Source organism: Mustela nivalis, assembly GCF_964662115.1.
Source record: "Mustela nivalis genome assembly, contig: HAP1_SCAFFOLD_494, whole genome shotgun sequence".
NCBI lineage: Eukaryota > Metazoa > Chordata > Mammalia > Carnivora > Mustelidae > Mustela > Mustela nivalis.
This window is the reverse complement of record NW_028136162.1, coordinates 34,857-48,335: the sequence shown is the minus strand read 5'-3', so window position 1 is coordinate 48,335 and position 13,479 is coordinate 34,857. Positions and strand designations below refer to the sequence as shown.

At 50.9% G+C, this 13,479-nt stretch overlaps 1 protein-coding gene and 1 long non-coding RNA gene across 2 annotated transcripts in view; one reads left to right on the top strand and one right to left on the bottom strand.

Annotated features, from left to right (window-relative positions):
- LOC309857193 (extracellular sulfatase Sulf-2-like) overlaps nt 1–13,479 on the top strand; it is a 75,329-nt gene that overhangs the window by 27,604 nt on the left and 34,246 nt on the right. The window lies entirely within an intron of this gene.
- Nucleotides 8,266–13,184, bottom strand: LOC309857194. The gene is made up of 2 exons (XR_014307527.1): nt 12,984–13,184; nt 8,266–9,249 (listed from the first exon to the last, which is right to left on the bottom strand). It is a non-coding gene; the product is annotated as an uncharacterized lncRNA (long non-coding RNA).

Here is a 13,479-nt window from a genome sequence, read left to right as displayed (position 1 = left end):
GCAAGACCACAAGGCCCTGCCCCAGCCGTGGGTGCTACACCTGCCAGAGGCTTTTCTCCCCACTTGTCCCCTTGCATGAGGACAAGCTGCCACACATGAGGCCACCAAGAGCAAGCCCTCCAGAGTCCATCTCAGCTGCACCTTCTGGTGCTCAGCTGTACCTTCTGGGGGCTGAGCTCCACTGGTAGTTCCAGCTCACCGTTGGGGTAGGGGGTCTCCCTCAGGAAACCTTCTTTCTCCCTAGCTTGTATCCGTTCCCCTGCCCCCACCTTGAAGTCACTGAGTTTACCAGTTCTCTTTCTCAACAGGACCCCATACACAGAACTGCCCTATAGGAATATAACGGGCGCCATAAGTGCAAATGACGTAAGCAATTTTAAATTTTCCGGTGGCTACATTTTTTAATGCTTAAAAAAACAGGTGAAATTAATAATGTATTTTTGTTTAACCCCATGTGTTCAGATGATTATCATCTCAACATGTAATCAATATAAAAAGTCCTTCAGGGGCGCCTGGGTGGCTCAGTGGGTTAAGCCGCTGCCTTCGGCTCAGGTCATGATCTCAGGGTCCTGGGATCGAGTCCCGCATCGGGCTCTCTGCTCGGCAGGGAGCCTGCTTCCTCCTCTCTCTCTCTATGCCTGCCTCTCTGCCTACTTGTGATCTCTCTCTGTCAAATAAATAAATAAAATCTTTAAAAAAAAAAAAAAAAGTCCTTCAGGAGATAGTTTACATTTTTTATATTGTTTTTGAAATCTGGCCTGTAGTTTACACTTAGAACACAGTTCATTTAGGACTAGCCACCTTGCAGGTGCTTGGTAGTCACTTATGGCTACTGTATTGGACAGCACACAGCCTTGTGTGGTTTTCCTCCTGCACATTTTCCCTTCTAATCATTAGTGTCACTGTGTACTGTGAAGGTCTGAGAAAAGCCTTTTAAGCAAGGGGAAGTAGCATGTGCAAAGGCCCTGAGGCAGAAGCAAGGAAAGGGATTGGGCTGGAGCCTGGGAAAGGGGGCTGGAATAGGAGACTGGAAAGAGAGGATGGAGCCCTATCTTGGAGGCTTTCATGGGTAGAGAGTGCCAATAGTTGACTAGGTGAGGGGTGGGCTTTTAGCCTCTATCCACTGTCAAAGGACAATTGAATATTATAGATGGCAACAAATGTAAATGTTTCCTGGCTAAGCCTTTGCTACCAAACCTGAGATTGTGGTGAAGATCCAACTTCAAGTCTACACTCTTTTTGCATCCATTATTAAAAGCATGCATCACTCTTTTTAATTACAAAAAAAAAAAAAGTGACTTATATACATCCCAGTTGCTCTTTATAATGATTTGTATTAATGATCACAAGTATAGATTTTTCTTCGGGAGCTTATCAAGTGCAAGAAGTCTTTGTAGGCAGGAAGCAATCAGAGCCCAGAACCTTTATTGACAGTTGAACACACAGAATACCTATCTGTCCAGCAGCATCTAGCTTGAACCGTGTTTGATGAACATGGGGAGTCTACAGTCATGGCCATAGGGACGCAAATTTTGTTTCTGGTAGACTTTTGCAGTGAGTACTTGCATGAGGCACCCGGATCTCTGAGCACAGGGGTCCTGCTTCACAGGGTCCCTCAACGGTGGTCATGCCTGAGAGTTCAAGGCTGCCCAGACACCCCCTCGTGCATTCAGCAGGTCTGTATTAAGCATCCAACCCTGTGCAGCACACTGTGCTGGGAGTTAGAGGATGAGGAAGGAGCATTCTGAGTCAAGAGAATGGCAAGGCAAAGACACTATGTTAGTTAGCAATGAACTTGGTGGGTCAGGACAGAAGGAAGGCTGTGGACTGGAGAGAGATGAGACAGGAGTGAACTGGGGCCAGGTCGTGAGGGGCCTTGTGGTCCTGATGAGGGTTTTGAGTTTTAGTAAAATGGACATAGGTTAGGGGGCCTTTAGCAGGGGCTATGAGGTGACTTGGGTTCCAGCAGAATCCCTCTGGCTGTTATGTTCAATTTGGGATCGCCAAGAGCAAGAGCAGAGACAGAGAGCCCCATTCAGAGGCTGCGGAAGTTGGGCAGGGGTTGACGGAGGCTTGGACCTGGGGCAGGAGCAGTCATAGGTGAGGCACCGACCAGTGGTTGGATGAGGGGGTTAAGGAAAAGAGGAAGATCTAGGGCAACTGCTAGACTTTTGGCCCGAACCAAGGTGAATGGTGGAACAGCCACCCCCAGGAACAACACATTTTTGCTGCAGCAACGTGATCCAGCTAAGCCTGGTGCCAGAATGTGATCACACGTTTACATCTGTGACTCTCGAATAAAACCAAAGAATGTGCAAATATAGAAAAAGGATCTATGGACGTGATAAGGACACAGGAGGGAAGAGAGCAGGGAGAACCACGGCTAACTTAAAATACAGAAATCCAGTCTCTTTGTTTTAAAAGAGGGAGAGATTAAGTCACAGGAAAATGAAGTTTCTTGTCCAAGGTCACACCCACATGGCCAGACCGTGGCCAAGCAAGACTGAAAACCAGATCCCGTGGTCTTAAACACTGTTCTACTTAACCAGTCTCCGGGTGTAGCTGTTGAGTCGTTTCTAGAGTGTTCGTGTGTGTGTGAGTTGGTGTTCACGGTCACAAATACCATTGCCGGGAATGTCTTTATACATGCTTCTCAGCGTACACGAGCAAGTGCCGCGAAGGGAGAAATTCCAGGCAGTGAATTCGGCGCGTGGAAAGCCCTCGCGTTCAGGGGCGTCTGTCAGCTCCCACAGCGCAGCACCCCCTTGCATAGACACGCCAGTGCCTGCGAACCTTCCCTTCCACGCTCAAGCCGCCCCCTCCCCAGCAGAACTGGCTTTTGAAGGAGGTTGTGTAGCTTTCAGGAGGTGAGGGATGGCAAGGTGGTAGTTGGGGGTGGGGGGGTGGGCTTTTTATAAACCACTAGACAGACCCAGATCAATAATGCATGTTCCAAAAAAGGCCAGCCCATTATCTCACAGTCTGCTACAACCGGCACACAGAGGGTGGTCCTAAAAAATTTATCATCTGCTATTTTCTGCTCATTCGTGCGGCAGTTCTGATGGTTCTCAGGGCTGAAGGCTTCTCGACTGAGCTAATTCCAGGCTTCCTTCCAGTCCCGGGTGGAGAACAGCCGTCCATCCTAATTAGGGTCTGGTTGAGAGAACGCGGATGGGACACACAGAGGGGCTCGTCCTGCGTCTTCATTGCGAGATTGGGGCAGGGGGAGGAGGGCCACAGACTCGTGTGCTCTTTGCTCACGTGCATCTGGCATCCTGCCCTGAGTTGCCACTCCCAAGTGTCACGTGCCCAGGGGAACTGGTTCCAGGGCACAAGGGTCAGTAAGCAGCCTCCATTATCAATACATTGTCAGGATGATTGGGAAAATCCCTGCTTTTCAGTGATCCTTGGAGACCGGCAGGGGCTTGGCTCACCACCTTTACCAGAAGGATAAGAGAAGGAGAAGCACACAGAGGCTGGCGTCTTATTTGCATCTGATGACCTTGAGTCAGAGAGGCTGTGTCACTGGGGAGCCCTGCTGGGGTGTACTGGTTGGATTCGATCCGGCCAAACCTTTGGTGAGCCTCAGCGGCTCAGACAGGCTCGGAGACACTAAGAGGAGTTAGACACAGTCCTCGTGGAGTGTTGGCAGCATCCCAGGGCCATCTGTTCCATTATTTGAGATTTTATTGTACTGGACTTACTTTTTGAAGCTTACATCGTATTTGAGAAGGAAGTCTTAAATGATAACTGTAAATGAAAAACCAGTCTCCACTGCCTTTCGTAAAAGGTCACGGCAAAACCAAGTACAATGAGAGCGGCGGTGTTTTTGCATTCGGGCAAGAGGTTGCCTCCCACAAGGCTGGCGTGTCTTTGTTATACAGGCTGAGGGCAGCAGCACCTCCCCGGGACTTTCTCCTTGACCCGTTCAGCAGGATGGAAGCTGGGGAAAGGTCGGGAGCCATGGGCTTTTCGTATTGGAGCCCCACTAATACGGGGGCTCTTGTGTCTGAAGGTTAAGGACACAGATTCCCCAAACCCCAGAAGATCAGGGCTTATCTCCTAAGGGTCCACATGGGGTAGAAACAAGCTGCCTTTTTGAGGCACCCTCAGATTGCCAGGTTTCAGGTGTGCCCCCCAAGAGAGTCATGCCGCTGTGGGCGATAAAAGGCCACCAAGCAGCAGTGTTGGCAGGGGGACCACAGAAATGCCATAGAAACAAAGCATTGTTTCCATTCATTGGATATAAGAACCCATGTTTCACAAACTTTCTGTCAGTCTGAATTCTCTCAGTGACAAGTGACAGAAACCCAACTCAAACCAGACCAACATACACCAAAAAATGAGTTTATTCAACTCAGGTGAATAAAAAGTCCAAGTGTTTAAAAAAAAAAAAATAAAAAAAGTCCATGTGTATTCTGAGCTTCAGGTGTGGCTGGATCCAGGAGTTCTGTCTGGCTCTCATCTGTCTCTCCACCTCCCTATTCTCAGTTCTCCTCCAAAGCAGCTTCACCCTCAACCCAGCTTCCCACCTGGCATCACCAGACCCGTGTTGATGGTACAGTGAGCCATCCTTGTGGAAAGAGTGTCTCTCTCCCATGCATACCAATAAATGGCCCCAAATGAAGTGTCTTAGATCTGGTCCTCCCCGGGACAGCTGGTCAATCATGAACCATTCAGGAGAAGGGAATACAAGGATCAGCTGGCCTGGTCATATGCACAGCCCTGGAGTCAGGAATGGGGCCGACCTCACAGGAGCTGTGAGGACTCAGAAAGGGAGTAGGTGTGTTCCCTAAAGGGAAATTCAAGAGCTGGTGCCAGAAGAAGGCAGGTGCCAGGTGTGCAGTCAAGTCCAGGAGATGCTCAGGGCATGCTCACAGGGCTCTCTCCAAAGCAGGGTGCTCATGGGACAAATAATTCATTCAACGAGTAGGTGCCAGAGGGGGTCCAGCAGCAAAAGAAATAGGCAAAATCTCTATTCTTACAGAGCTTACATACTAATGCAAGAGTTAAAAAATATTTATAAAGTATGTAGTACCTACAGTAGTAAAGAGGGACAAGGAGGATAAAGCAAGGAAGGGAAGTCAGCAAGGAGAGGGAAAGGGAGAGTGATGATATTATGGAGATATCTGGGCAAAGAAAGTAAAGGAGCCAGTCAAGGGAGTTCCCCTAGGAAGAGCAACCAGGCAGAGAGAACAGTGGGTGCAAAGGCCCTGAGGCAGAAAGCAGTCCTACCAGGCTCACAGAGCAGCAGAGAAGTTAGGACAGCAGAGCAGTGTGAGCAAGGACGAGGTCTGAGAGGTAATGGATTGGTGGTGGAAGGGTAGATCATACAGGGTCTTTGAACCAGAGAGAGGATTTTGGCTTTCTGGGTGATACAGAACCAGTAGAGGACACTGAGCTGAGGAAGAACATTATCTGACTTGTGTGTTAATATGGTCCCTCTGGCGATGCTATGGAGAATAAACTGGAGGGACGTAATAAGAGCAGGGAGCCCAGGAAGGGGTCTCCTGCTGAAGTCCAAGCACAAGATGATGGTGGCTCAGACCAGAGTTAGGGGGAAGCAGAGACTGCCCCTGGTCATCAGGTAGAGCTGATAAGATACGCTGATGGACCTGATGTGGAGTAGTGGGGGAGAGGAGTCAGGAGTAACTCCCAGGTTTGGGCATGAATGACTACAAGGAGGGATTCTCTATTCACAGAGATGGGGAGAGCTCTGCTCAGGAGCTCCGTGCGGTTTCTGGACCTGGTAAGATGCGGGGGCTGGAAAAATCAGGAGGAGCTGTCCAAGGCAGTCAGCTCGGAGAGTCACAAGTTCAGGGAAGAGGTCCAGGCCTGGATGGGCTGGGACTGAGGGGGACGGCCAGGGAAGGGGCAAGAAGTGTATGCAGATTGTGTGCCCGTCTGCGCTTTACTGGGTCTAAGACCTTCACCACATTCCCAGAGGGGTCTCTGACCTTGAAAGTTCCAGGCCCCCAGCCCAGGGGGCTGCCTCGTGGGAGAGGCTGGCTTTTTAGAAAAAGCCTGGGGAGGGCTCCTGGCCAGACGCTTGTTTTCTCCTTTCCATCTGTGAACACAGGGAAACCACACCCCGTGCCGCAGACTGATCTCCAGAAATCAGTTCTAAGTTTCAGGCTCGGGTACTCTGTAGGGGCCAAATGGCTGGAAGCCCAGGACAGCTTGCCCAGATTCCGGACACCAGATCAGTGCAACTTCCAACTCGGCCTCTCTAAGATACCAACTCCTGACATTCCTGCCATTTCTCACTAGAGTCACGAAAACATGTGGGGGCAGGTTATCTCAGGAGGAAGAAAGGCTCATCTAGACCCACCCTGGCGTTCAACTTCCAAGCACATTCCTGCAAGACTTTTTTTTTTTCTTTTCATTCAGCAACACTTGGGAGATCACTTAAATTCTGGAAGGATTCGGTTTGGCTGCATATAAAAGAAAATATTAAATCACACTGGCTTAAACAAGGTAGAATTTTGCTTCTCACTCACATAAAAATATCTGGAAATTGGCATTCCAGGGCTGGCATGGAGTCTTCAAGGTTATCAAGCACACGAGCTCCTCTGCCTTTCTGTTCTCCCACACTTGTTGTGTGGCTTCTCTCATTAAGGTCATCTCATGGTTCAGAATGGCTGCTGGAGCTCCAGCTATCAGAGCCACATTCCAGGCATCACAGAAGGAGGAAGCAAAAGGGTAAAAAGAATGGACTTCAAGTTAAGTCCGCTCCCTTTAAGGACCTCATTCCAGACATCACGTACAACACAGACAGAGCTTACTTAATTAGCCACACGATCTCAGCAAGAAATGTGGGGCACACTCAAATTTGGATTATTCAAGGACAGTTTAACTATATTTTGCCAAAGTGTGAGCAAGCAAGGGTGGGGAAATCTATTTAGTAACATTAGAGCCATTCCTACCCCAAGACCAAGGGGATGAGGGGAGCAAATGGTTACTGGGAGACCACGGGCCACGCAGTAGGAGCTGTCCCCCTCTGTTGATACCACAGGGAGAGAAAAGGAGGATTGCATACCCCAACGTCCTTTTTCTCTTCTACTGATCTCCTCCCAGGGACTTCCAGTGGCCAATTCCAGTCGAAAGCCAGAGAGTAAAGAGAGTTGTGGATACAGCCCATCTAGGTCAGCTCCCTGGGCTGGATCATTGGACAGAGAACAGATCTAGAAGGACACAGGGAGGACCACTTGCACATTTAGCTGCAAGGCAGTCTGGGAAATGGATTTCCTAGCTAGGTGCATTAAAGATTAAAACCAGGGCCTGTTAGGAAGGGGAACGTACACTGGCAGACATCCTGGGTCTCTCCTCACACCAGAGATCAGGAGCAAGGGTCCCAGTGAGGGGCAGCACCTCCGGAGGGGAATGGCGGGGGTGTTGTACGAAGGGCACTGGTGACACCTGCACCATGAGAAGGAGAGAGTCACATGGGAATTTGGGGGAGGACCATCCCAGGCACCAGGATAAGTGCAGGAGCCACGTGGCAGGAATGGGCTTGCCAGGAACTTTGAGGGGGACAGCAGGACCCGGGGAGTGAGGAGGACAATGATGGGGGGAAGGTCTGGATTTTATTCCAAAACCCGTGGAAAGTCACTGAGCTGCTCTAAGCAGGTCAATATTCATGATCCGTGTTTTCAGCGGCTCAGTCTGGCTGCAGGCACGAAATCAGAGTCAGGGAGACCGGGGGGGACTCGAGGTGGGAGCCCAGGGGTGCTCTGCAGAGGTAGTGAGGGGACAGAGCCGGTTCTGTTTGGAAGGTCAGCAGGCAGGGCTTGTGGCTGGATTGCAAGGGGGAGGGAAGGAGAATCGAGAATCACTCGGAGTTTCAGCTGAGCGGATGGCAGATGGCAGTGGTGTTTACAGGGAAAGGGACATGGGGAGGAGGAGGAACAGGTTTTCAGGCTCCGGTCAGACATCCCCCTGCTTTGTACTCCTCGCCACCAGGCCAGTGGCTAGGTGACTGGCCCTATGTAGCCCATGAGGACAGGTTGGCAAAACTCCCCTAGAGGCCTTGCCTCATCGAAGACACAGCCTCTGGCAAGGAGCAGGATGTGGGTGGAGCTCCTCAGAGAGGCAGTGACCGGTGACTGCCGAGCGCCATTGATGATTCCCACGGCCTGCCCTTTCCCAGGGCCTCTGGGCCACTTCCCTTCCATTCAGAAGTGCTGTAGCACAATTTGCTCCCAGAAGCTTCATGGCCAGAGCTAGCAGGAGGCCGAGGAGGAAAAATTAACTTGAGGATCTCTCTGACAGTCCAGTGTTCATTAATGAAATGCCAACACGCCTTTCCGACACCTGCTTCCTTGATACCGGGTTGACGCACCGATTTCGAGCCTCGGCTTCTTGGAGCTGAAACCAGCAACAGCATTTGCTTGTATTTGGTGACATCCCCGCCTCAGGAGCGGCTCCCCCTTTGCCCCACCGTGAGGATGAGTGGTCCGAGCAGAGGGTCCCCGGCATCCATTGTGTTTCTTCTGGGTCGAGCTGGAGGCATGGTAGTCACCAACGGACAGCAGTGAGCCCATTCTGGTGCGAGGAGGGGCATCAGATTCCGGGAGACAATGGAGTCCCTCTGTCCAGGTGTGGCCTCTGTTTCTGATGCTCACCCCCAGCCCCTCCCCCACCCTGCTGGGCACAGAGCTGTTCCGGGCAGGGGGACGGAGGGGGCCCGGCCTCCCGCGGTTGTTAAACAGTCCGCGGGGGGCAGGCCACTCACAAGCTGATCCGGTACATTGCGGGCATTCCAGGGACACTCGAGGACCCTATGAGGACGGCCACAGGAATTCCAGCCTGGCCGGCAGTCACCAGTGGCAGGAGGACAGCACGGGACACAGGTGCTTTGCCACCTGTGGCCTGAGTGAATGGCCCTTCCCCCTCCCCCGACCTGCCAGTCTAGGTCAAGGTTCTGTTCTAGCCTAGAGGCAGACCCACAGCTCTCCTCCTCCTCTTAAAGCCTGTTCTCTTGTGGGGCTCTGGGTCACAGTAAGTGTTACTTTGGAGGTTTACTTAGCTGGTCCCTTCAGCTGAAGTAGAAGCAGTACAGGTTGTAAACTCAGGGCCTCCAAGGGCCCGGCAGGTCCAGTAAATGTGGAAATGGGGAGCAGGAAGAAGCAGAGTGGACCTTCTAAACTGGGCCCTTGCTACTCCGGTCCACTCACCTTTGGAGCCACCAAGGCCAGATCTCTGTCTTTTTCAAGCAAAGCCAGACAGCTGGATTGATATGAAATCTCCCTATTTAAAAAAAAAAAAAAAAAAAAGTTCTCAATTAATTTTTCAAACACCTTTTAAGCCCAACTAAGTCGAACACACAGGCCAGATTCTGTCCAGAGGCACTCTGTGAACTGTGTTTCCCAGGACTTGGGAGCTATGATAACTAAAATTTGTAACAGCTAGCATGTATTAAATGCTTTTGGTATGCCTCGTACTGCAGTAAAGGTATTTTCCTTGGTTAAATTTTGGAACATCCCATGGGGAAGAGGCAGACAAGGACACTGAAGTATATGAGAGTTGAGTCATTTGCACAAGGTATCGGGTTCATAGGATGTGGCAAAGTCTGGATTCGAACTCGGGCCAGGTACCTCTAGAGCCCTTCCCAGCATACTGCATAAGGTGACAGAGAGTAGTCTAGAATTGTCCTTGAATTTCACAGTCAAAAGAAATCTTCTACCTAAAGCTATTCATGTGCTGTATTTTTACAGACGGGAAATGAAGGCCCAGAGAAAGTCAGTGGTTTCATCAGTCAGCTCACCCTTTGTTTTGTGGGCTCTTTGATAGCCAGAGTGTACAGACAAGGCAGGGCCCCGTGTTCCATCCAGAACAGAAGCACACATGTGTGCGTTACACCCACAAACACATTCAGCGGTGGAACCTGTTTAACATACAGAGCTAAACAGGTGACAAAAGAATCATTCAGAGAAGGATGGTGCCTGGAGAGGACACAGGTCATGTCCCCTTCACCCTTCGCCGGTCCCCATGCCATGTGGCCCTTCAGCTCCTCATTTTCAACCCAGAGAAGAGGAGAGAGAACACAGCCTGGGACTGTGAGCCACTCTAGCAAACTAAAGAACCTAAGGAGGAGGTCATTGGAACCACTGATCTGTGGCCTTGGGGGTGGAGGGAGGCATATAACACCCCACATTGGAATTGGGTCTGTGAACCTGAAAAGAGTTGGGATGAGTAGAAATTTTTTAAATTTTTCACAGGGGAAGAGACCCATGAAAACAAAAATGCCAAGAGCCCACAAAGCTCATTTAAAAAGCTATAGCATTCTTGGGGCGCCTGGGTGGCTCAGTTGGTTGAACGACTGCCTTCGGCTCAGGTCATGATCCCGGACTTCCAGGATCGAGTCCCGCATCGGGCTCCCAGCTCCCTGGGGAGTCTGCTTCTCCCTCTCACCTTCTCCTCTCTCATGCTCTCTCTCATTCATTCTCCCTCAAATAAATAAATAAAATCTTTAAAAAAAAAAAAAAAGCTATAGCATTCTTGATACACTGAAAAAAGTGTAACCAAGCATTTCTGTGGACAGGTCATGCCTCTGGCCTTCTGACTGTGGCCTCTTGTTTAGTATTTAGAGTTACTGTGGTCTCTACAGATATGAGGGGTCCTTGCCAAAAGACCTCTTCTAGAACATTCCAGGCTAGATTATTTTTTCTCCAAATGAAAGGCACAGGTGGGAATGCAACGCATATCCTGGAGTATTCATAGAGTAGCCTGTTTCCAGTCAGTTCTCTTCTCCCTCCCACACCTCCAGGGTATTTCAAATTACATGACTGACACAGTCTCACGTTAAAATACTCAAGTAATTCAAAGCAAAGCTTCCCCATCCACCATTCACAATGCTCATCTCAGAGGCAACCATTATCTACAGTTTATAAATCGGCTAAGAACATTTTCTCAAGGAGCAGGAAGGAGGATGGATTCAGCACAGCACAGGGAAAACCTCCCGAGGAGGCAGTATTAGCAAAGACCTGGATGACCCCCGGTGCTGGGCGGGGGACGGCGGGGGGGCAGGGTGGCATTTAGGCTGCAAGAGCAGCAAGTGCAAAGGCCCTGAGGCAGGAGCATGTTTGGTGCCTTGGTGCATTCTAGTAGCAGTGAGGTCAGCACGACCAGAGGAGCAGGAGAGTGGGGGACAGAGGTACAAGTTGTAGCTGGGGAGAATCAGTATCCAAGTCACATGGGGTCTCCTGGGCCAAAGAGGAAGCTCTGGCTTTTATTCAGTGCAAGATGGTCCATTGGTGGAAAAGACTGAGCAGAGGAACACGTGCTATGGCTTCACCTTTCAAAGAAGCCCTCTGGCCACCAGTAGTTCAGGTGAGAGACAGGAAATGCTGATTTAAGTCAAGACTCTGGGTTTACTGAAGGGCTGTCTTTCTTCCCTGTATCCCGTTTCCCTGCCAGGCTTTCCCAAGGAGGGATGATGTCACAGACTCTAATTATTTACCTATACCTTTAAGAAAACAAATGTCAGAAGGTATCATTTCCTTAGTTATCCATCATGATCAGTGACTCCCATGCCGCCCACTTGGGGGGGCCTCCGGAGTCTGTCACAGAGGGGTGTGGGGGGCATCTGCTCCCGGCTGGCAGGGGCCCCCAGGCCAGAAAGTGGCTGGGAAACGCCTAAGCCCTGTGGGTGGCAAAAATTGGGTCATGGTTCGAATCTTGAAATTCCCCAGCACCTGCTTGTTCCCTCGAGGTAGTGGTTGCACTGACCCAGACCTTTAGAAGAACGTGTTCGTTCAGTGTTTCCTGAAATGACTTTCTACGACAGGTAAGGCACAGGTATCTCATGCGATAACTCAGCAAACCTCGATTTAACTGCTTACAAACTTACTTTGACGTTCATCCAAAAAAAAAAAAAAAAATCAGTGTATCAGGCACCAAAGTTCACATAGTTACTTGGGCTGAGACTAAGGTGTACTGTTTAAAGTCACTTTAACAAAAGATATCAGATAATGAAAATAGCACAGTCCAAGTGCTGAGGAGGCTCCAAAAAGTGATCAGAAAGGGGTGGGCAGGGGAGTGTCACGGGGAGGGGGGGTTATGCCACATAGTCGGTGGGGGTGGGACCTTGAGACCTGTCCGGGGGACCTGAGCCCTGGCCCGGCAAGGCAAGGCTGGAGGGTTCGATCATGGAAGGAAGCCGGCCTGGTTTTGTTTGCATGCCCCCAGGTTTATGTTGGACAATGCAGGTTTGGGTTGGCCGCTGGCATCACTTAAAATAATAAAAACTGGCCTTTCTGTCTGTGTGGCCACATCCTCCGGGTTCTCCCCTCCCATCAGAGCCATCTGTCCGTCCACATCAGGGCTGGGCAGGGCGAGCAGATCAGATCCTGTGGTTCGGTATTCCAGATGTGGATTTGTAGAGCCTTGTCGCTGTGGCCGTTTTAATACAGCAGGTTACTGTCCCACGGGGACGCTTCGCTTCTCGTGCTGTTTCTGCACGGGAGCCACCGTCCTTTTGGGGCTTTGGTAAGTCGTACTCGAGCAGCAGCAGACTGACACAGCTCTCCTGCAGCCGGCTGCTTGGGGCAGGGGTGAGTGCACCAAGCAGACAGGTGGTGCAGGGGGTGGCGAGAGCGGCCCATCAGCTCACCTCCTAGGGAGATGAGGAGGAGAGAGACGGAAGTGCTTTGAGACCCTGGTTCTGAGCCTGTTAAAAATACGCAAGGGAGGGAGCACCTGGGTGGCTCAGTGGGTTAAAGCCTCTGCCTTTGGCTCAGGTCATGATCTTGGGGTCCTGGGATCAAACCCTGCATCAGGCTCTCTGCTCAGCAGGGAGCCTGCTTCCCTTCCTCTCTCTCTGCCTGCCTCTCTGCCTACTTGTGATCTCTCTCTCTGTGTGTCAAATAAATAAATAAAATCTTTTTTTAAAAAAAGAAAAAAGAAAAAGAAACCGTTCCGCTGGCCGTTTGCGTTTTGCCAGCGTGACGTTCGGGGCTGCAGACTGCAGGTGAATTACTCACCAGGTGGCGGCCTCCTGCTTTCCAGAAGGGTCTGGCAGGCTGCGTGGGGAGCCAGCTTTGTCCTTCCTGCAGTCCCCGGAGATGCAGAGAGGTTGAGTTCTCATTACCAGCCGCTCCATCCTTTCTCCTCCTAGTGTGTCAGGAGCGTGCAAAACGTTGGTTCTGCCTGGGATGCCCTAGATGCATTCCTATGAGTATTTACCGAGCACCTGCCCTGTGCCAGGCACCGCCCTGGGCCTCAGGGCTGGGAGGCACCGTGGGTTGTCCCAGCCCTCCCCGCGCTGACACCAGGCTGCTGCGGGCAATCGACAAGCGGGATAAATATGTAAATATGGAGACGTCAGAAACTTACAGAAGGAGTCTGAACTGTCAGGGGCTGGGAGCAGAGATGAGAAGGGCGTGAGGGCACAGGCCATCGGGATGCTGCAGGAAGGGCATTCCAAGCAAAAGGAACAGAGAGGCAAAGGCTTGGAGGTGGAAGCAGGCCTGGCAAGTC